This window comes from Corapipo altera, unplaced genomic scaffold, assembly GCF_003945725.1.
Source record: "Corapipo altera isolate COAL_440 unplaced genomic scaffold, ASM394572v1 174, whole genome shotgun sequence".
NCBI lineage: Eukaryota > Metazoa > Chordata > Aves > Passeriformes > Pipridae > Corapipo > Corapipo altera.
In genome coordinates, this window is record NW_020885022.1 from 215,929 (window position 1) to 222,236 (window position 6,308).

Sequence of the window (6,308 nt, forward strand, 5' to 3'; positions counted from 1 at the left end):
CACAGCTCCCAGACAGGTTTTCTCCACAGCTCTTGGAACAGTGGAGTGGGAAGACGGGCCCTGTAATCCCATTTTACAAAGAGAGGAACGTGGAGCCTCAGAGCAGCAACATTCCCAGTTCTCCAGGGGAGCTGTGGCACCCTGGGGAAGTCCAGGGCTTCACTCACACAAGGACAGGTGCTTCCCCCAGCAACACTGAACACTCAGCCCTGTTCCTTCGTGACACCTTTGGCACCCCAAAAACTCCCCAAGGAATCCTGCAGAGCTCAGGGGGCACCAGGGGCTGGGACAGCCCAGACCTGAGGCCCATCCTTGTCCTGGGCTCTGTCCCTCCATCCCTTGTCCCCAGTCCCTCTCCAGCTCTCCTGGAGCCCCTTTAGGCCCTGGAAGGGGCTCTCAGCTCTCCCTGGAGCCTTCTCTTCTCCAGGTGAACCCCCCCAGCTCTCCCAGCTTGACTCCAGAGCAGAGGGATCCAGCCCTTGAAGCATCTCCTGGCCTCCTCTGGACTCTCTCCCATGTCCCCCAGGCTCTCAGATGCCTCTCAGTGCTAAACAACCACAAGACAGGATGTAAAGTTTTGTCAGAAGTGCGTCAGAAAGTAGGACACAAAGTAGAAACTGTTTCTGAGCGAGGCAAAAGCAGAGCCATCGGTGCATCACAGTCACCGAGGTATTTATTAATCAGCTGGGAAGGGGAGACAAGGGTAAGATGTGATAAATAAGGATCTTCCAGGGTGAAGTCAGGAGACAACGGGAGAACTTAAATATTCTCAGTCAACAGGCAGCAGAGTGACAAAGTTCAGAGCAGATAAAGGCAAAAAAATGCAAATTGGGGAGCTCTGTGACAGCTTTACATTAACAGCACCGAGCCAGAAAAAGTAAGTGAGGATGATTTCAGACAGCTCTGGAGAGATCTTGGCACAAATATGCCTGGCAACTCAAAATAAGCAGAGTGTTGGCAGGGATAAGGATTAATACAGGAATAACATCCTGGGTGCCAAGGGCTCACCTGGAGTAGCTGGGAAAGCACCGGGATGGGGAGTGTGAGGGAGACTCTGAGAGTTCAGAGAAGGTGAAGAACATGACTGAGGGCCTGGGAAGTCTCACAGCAAGACATGCTGAGTAACTGGGATTATTTTAGGAAGCAGATGAACGGGAGGGAAAAAACCTAAAGGCTCTGAAACACTGAATGGCCCAGAGAAAGTAGGTTAGGAGGGCCTGGTGCCACGTCGAGGTGTTGGAGCAGAGCAGCATGGGCTCCTCAGACTCCTCAAACTCTGGCTGTGCAGCTCAGGGCTCAGCACCTGCTGGGTCCTGGCAGCTGAACCAAAGGCTTCTCCAGTCCTTCGAGTCTGGGATCTGCCCCACGCAGAGCTCAGATGATTTATTTTAACTTTTTTTTAGAGTCTGATAACGTCTCCTGCTCACTGCCATGGCCCTGCTGGTGTGTTGTCTGTGCCCACCCCCAGCACGGAGCCCATGGTGACAAACAGAGCAGATTCAGTGCTGTGACACCAGGGCCACCTCAGAAGGTCCTGTGGCTGCTGCCCAGGAAGCAGGGATGGAAAACATGTTCAGCTTTCACAGAATCATAAAGGTAGGAAAAGGCCTGAGAGCATCCCCAGCACTGCCAAGGCCACCACTGACCATGTCCCCAGGTGACACATCCACAGGGCTTTTAAACCCCTCCAGGGATGGAGACTCCACCACTGCCCTGGGCAGCTGTGCCAGGGATGGACAACCCTTTCCATGAGGAAATTTTCCCTAAAATCCAACCTAAACCTGCCCTGGCACAGCTTAAGGCTGCTTCCTCTTGTCCTGTCCCTTGTTCCCTGGGAGCAGAGCCTGAGCCTCCCCCAGCTCCCCGCTCCTGTCAGGGGGTTGCAGAGCCAGAAGGTTCCCCCTGAGCCTCCTTTTCTCCAGGCTGAGCCCCCCCAGCTCCCTCAGCTGCTCCTGCTGCTCCAGCCCCTTCCCAGCTCCATTCCCTTCTCTGGACACACTCCAGCCCCTCAGTGTCTTTCTTTTAGTGTTCCCACTGAACCATAAATTCAGCTCCAGAGATGTTCCAAAGGGGAGGTCCAGCAGCTTATTTCACCTGAGAAGCAAATCCTCATTGCTCCCAAACTCCTGCCCTCTCAGCTCTTTCCAAGCAACCACTTTGCTTCAGGTGCCTCGTACAGCTACAGCTTATTTATGTCAACAAAAACCTGCTGTGGTTTAGGTAAAAATTTAGGGAAAAACTGTCATGTTGGGGAGCAGACCCAGAAAGGACTCAGACACACAAACATGTGTTTGTAGGAGTAAGGACAGGCCTTATGTTCTCAGCTACAGCTCATCCCCTCCTGGAGAACAGCCCTTCCCAGTATTGTGTTCTCTGCACCTTCTGGGCATTTTGTATTTATATCTTGTTGATCCAAATACAAATCAGTCCTAATTTAAGCTTCTTGACAAGCTTATGGGGAAAATGAAGGTCTGGCCTAGAGCTGGAAAATCTCCAAATAAGTTTTTCAGGTCTCTGTCAGCAGCCTCTGGACACCGCAGGGCATCAGCCTTCAAGAGCTGTTCCTCTCAAGGGAGGTTGGTGCCACAAGTGACAAGGGAAAAGTGGGAAGAAAAGCCTTATTCTAAGAAGAAAAAAAAAAAAAAAGAGAATCTGTTGTTTCCTAGGTGATCCAACAAAACCTGGAGGTTTGCATGAAATATGCATTTGGTTTCCTAAGGCAAAAATCTCGAAAATTTCCTTTGAAAAAGTGAAGAGCACCACAAATGCCCAGAAAAGACGGATTTTTCCACAGGCAGGAATGACCTGCTTCTACCTGTACCTACTGAGAAGAAGCAACCACAAAGCACATCCACCTCCCCCCAGTGAGGCTTCAAAGCCTCTTCAGAGCCCTTCCATAAAAACAGCTCCAAACAGAGCCACCCGTTGTTATTCAGCTCAAGCTGCTGAAACTGGGACCCCACGCACTCAAAGCTGAACAAAACTTCACCAACAGCTCTCAAAACTTGGAGAGCAGTTCCTGGGTAAATTTACTTCCTCGACTTAGAACCATTTAGGTTGGAAAAGCCCCTCAAGATGATCAAGTCCAACCTGTGCCCAATCCCCACCTTGTCCCCCAGCCCAGAGCTCTGAGAGCCACAGCCAGTCCTTCCTTGGACACCTCCAGGGATGGGGATTCCAGCCCTTTCCATTGCCTGACAACCCTTTCCATGAAGAAATTCCTCCTGATCTAGAATCTTCTAGATTCTTCCTGAAGAATTCACTAGATCAGCTAAAAAAAGTTCTGTCTCAAGGAATTGAATGGTGAACCAACACCCTGTGTGTATTTAAACATAAACATGTTTAAATATGTGAGGTTGGGTTTAACCCCTGTCTGTTCAGGCTGTCCAGTATTGAACCTTTTAACATCTTTTCTGTTCAAGGAAAGAAGTGTTTTAGACTGCAGTGATCTGAGAGTTCAAAGAGCAGCCCCTGCCACTGCTGGGGACAGTGAAGAACCAGCTCACACGTGGTTTGGTCACCCGGGACCTCACGGAAGCCACAAAGGAAGGCAGAAATCAAACCTTCACCCCAGCTCACCAAAGTGCCCTCTCATTCCCATGAACACCTTCCTGCCCAAGGCACCAGCAGGAACAGCACCATTTTTGCCCAAGAATCCTCAAATAAGCTGAATCATGGAAATACCCCCTGGATGAACTTGAGCCAATTTGTAAATGCACAACCAACCAGGTTTAGCATTAGGAACGTGACAAACCTCCCCCCTGTCCCCTCTGACACGGGCCCAGCCTGCACATGCCACACCAAGTGCCACCCTGTGCCAGTGACATCTGGGAGGACATGGGGAAGCTAAAGCTAAAAGGAAGAAACCTGATGATTTTCTTTATTAAAAATGAAAAGGGAATAAAGCAATCAGGAGAGACCCCCCTGCCCTGAGGCACACCCTTGGACTGCTGTTGCTTCGGGGTAAGAAGAGAATGTTACAGGCTGTATTTTTGACAAGAGAAAAGCTTCATTTTGAAGAGATAGCTTAGGATAGAAACTGTTCCATGTGAAGGGCAAAGGAAGGCTGATCCCAGGGTAAAGGCTGTGCTCCTGCAGCCAGTGCATGGGGTCACTCACAGGCTCTACAAGTTCTCACTGTTGCTTGGTCTGCAAATCCAGGGCTCAGACTGAAGCCAGAACAGAGGACCTAAAGGAGGGCATTGGTTGGAAAGGCAAAGGCTTAAATTTTCAAATGTCAAGTCCTTGTCTTGTTCCCTTCCAAAGCTCAGCATTGTTTGTCCTCCCTCCTCTGTTCACTCCAGGTTTGCCTGGACGTTCCTTGTCCATACAGGAAGGAAGACAAATGGTTCCCTCAAGAACATATTGCCTCCAGGAGTGGTTTGGATGATTGTTTCCATTTGAGTTGTAACATGGAGATGTGCTGGAATCACTAGGCTCACACAACCCCCTAAAGATCCCACAAAGCTGCAGTGCTGAGATCATGGAATCATGGAATGGTTTGGGTTGGGAGGGACCTTAAACTCACCCAGTCCCACCCCCTGCCACGGGCAGGGACACCTTCTGCTATCCCAGGTTGCTCCAAACCCTGTCCAAGCCGGCCTTGGACACTTCCAGGCATGGGGTTTCCTTACTGATGACCCCAAAAGCCGTGCCAAGGAATCCCTAACTGAGCAGACAAGCGGGGGATCAAGCCTGACCTCTCTGAGAGAAGAAAGCAACCAACAGTTTAACCTTTCAAAAGATAAAAAAACCCCACAAGATAATTTAAACCCCTCAAGGCTGCAAGTCTGTAACCCTGCAGCCTCTGCAGTATTTCTGCTTTCAGCTGAGCTGCCTTTTTGATGCCCCCATGGTCAGCTAAAGCTTTGCCTCTGAAAGCACTGACAGGAACCTTTCAGGCTCAGGAGAAATCCACTTGCTGGTGGGGAGCACCTATTCCATCCCCAGACTGCTTTTACTGTTGGAGTGCTGGGACCTCAGTGCCAACAAACCCCAAATGGATCTTCCCAGCACAGGAGGTGCAGGAACACGGCCCTTGGAATGCTCAGGATTCCTGCATTCCCCAGGAACACAAAACTGTTGCTCACACTCTTGCCTGAGGCAGGAGCTCTGCCCTTGCAATAGGGAATGGGATGAGGATGGATCTGGGCTTCAGGAACCTGCTTTGCCCTGGGCTTGCACAGGGGATTGTCCCTGGGAGCTGAACCAGGAGCAGGAGGAGACACACAAGGACTTAACAGCTTAAAAGTTGTGTAACAGTGAGCAAGGGAAAACTCCCCCAGCAGGTACCCAAACACCACACACAGAATGAGGGATTCCATTCCCAGCCAAACCACAGTTCCTGTCACCACATCTCTGAATACTGTCCTTTTTACACTCATCCCAGTTCAGCCAGAAACAGCAACAACTGGAACAGGTTCATTAAATGAATCAGAAGATGAATTATTTTGTTTTCTGCCTAACCTGAGAAAAGCAGAAGGAAACTCCCCTTGTGTTTCCTTGTCCCCAACAGAGCCTAAGTGCTGCAGGGTTGTAAAGAGGTTTGGATTCAGACCCAGCTGACAGTCCTGACACCAACATTCACCCAAACCACTCATCCCACCAGCAAACCCTGTTCTTACAGAGAACATGGGAACAGCAACAAATCACTCCACTGAAATATTTCTGCCTGGAAAGCAATTAGAGATTTCTATTTTTATAAACACAAATCACTGTTGAATAAACAATACAACTCAATAATGCCAGCAAAGTTTTATAATAAAGTGAGATTCTATGCTGCAGAATGAATTGTGTTGTTACTGTTAGATATAATATTTGCAGAATCATAAAGGGTAATTATGCACATAGGGACCAACTGCAGCAGCACATTTTTAGAAATAAAAAGGAATAAAAATATACAGCTTTTTAAAAACACCGGAATATCTGCAAACCTGGCCTGCCACTGAAATTGGCTTTGTAAAATTCAAACTATCCTTCCCTGACAGACATTTCAAACCAGCATCATTAGGAGCTACCCATAAAAATCAGGCAAGCATGTTTTTCTAATTAGTTCTTTAAACCTTCCAACCAAATTAAGAAAAAAACCTCAATTCTGCTACAAAAAATGTCAGACTCAAACCAGTTGTGCAGAATCAAAGACTCATGGAATGGTTTGGGTTGAAAGGACCTTAAAGACCACTCAGTTCCAACCCCCTGCCATGGGCAGGGACACCTTCCACTACAATTTATTCCTGTCTCTGACATGAGGCTCCAGCAGCCACCCAATCCAATCCATCCCAATCCAATCCATCCCAACTCAATCCAAC

The 6,308-nt window shown here is 48.9% G+C and overlaps 1 protein-coding gene across 2 annotated transcripts in view; it reads right to left on the reverse strand.

Annotated features, from left to right (window-relative positions):
• The window catches only part of MYO1D (myosin ID), a 142,091-nt gene that overhangs the window by 58,297 nt on the left and 77,486 nt on the right, over positions 1–6,308 (reverse strand). The window lies entirely within an intron of this gene.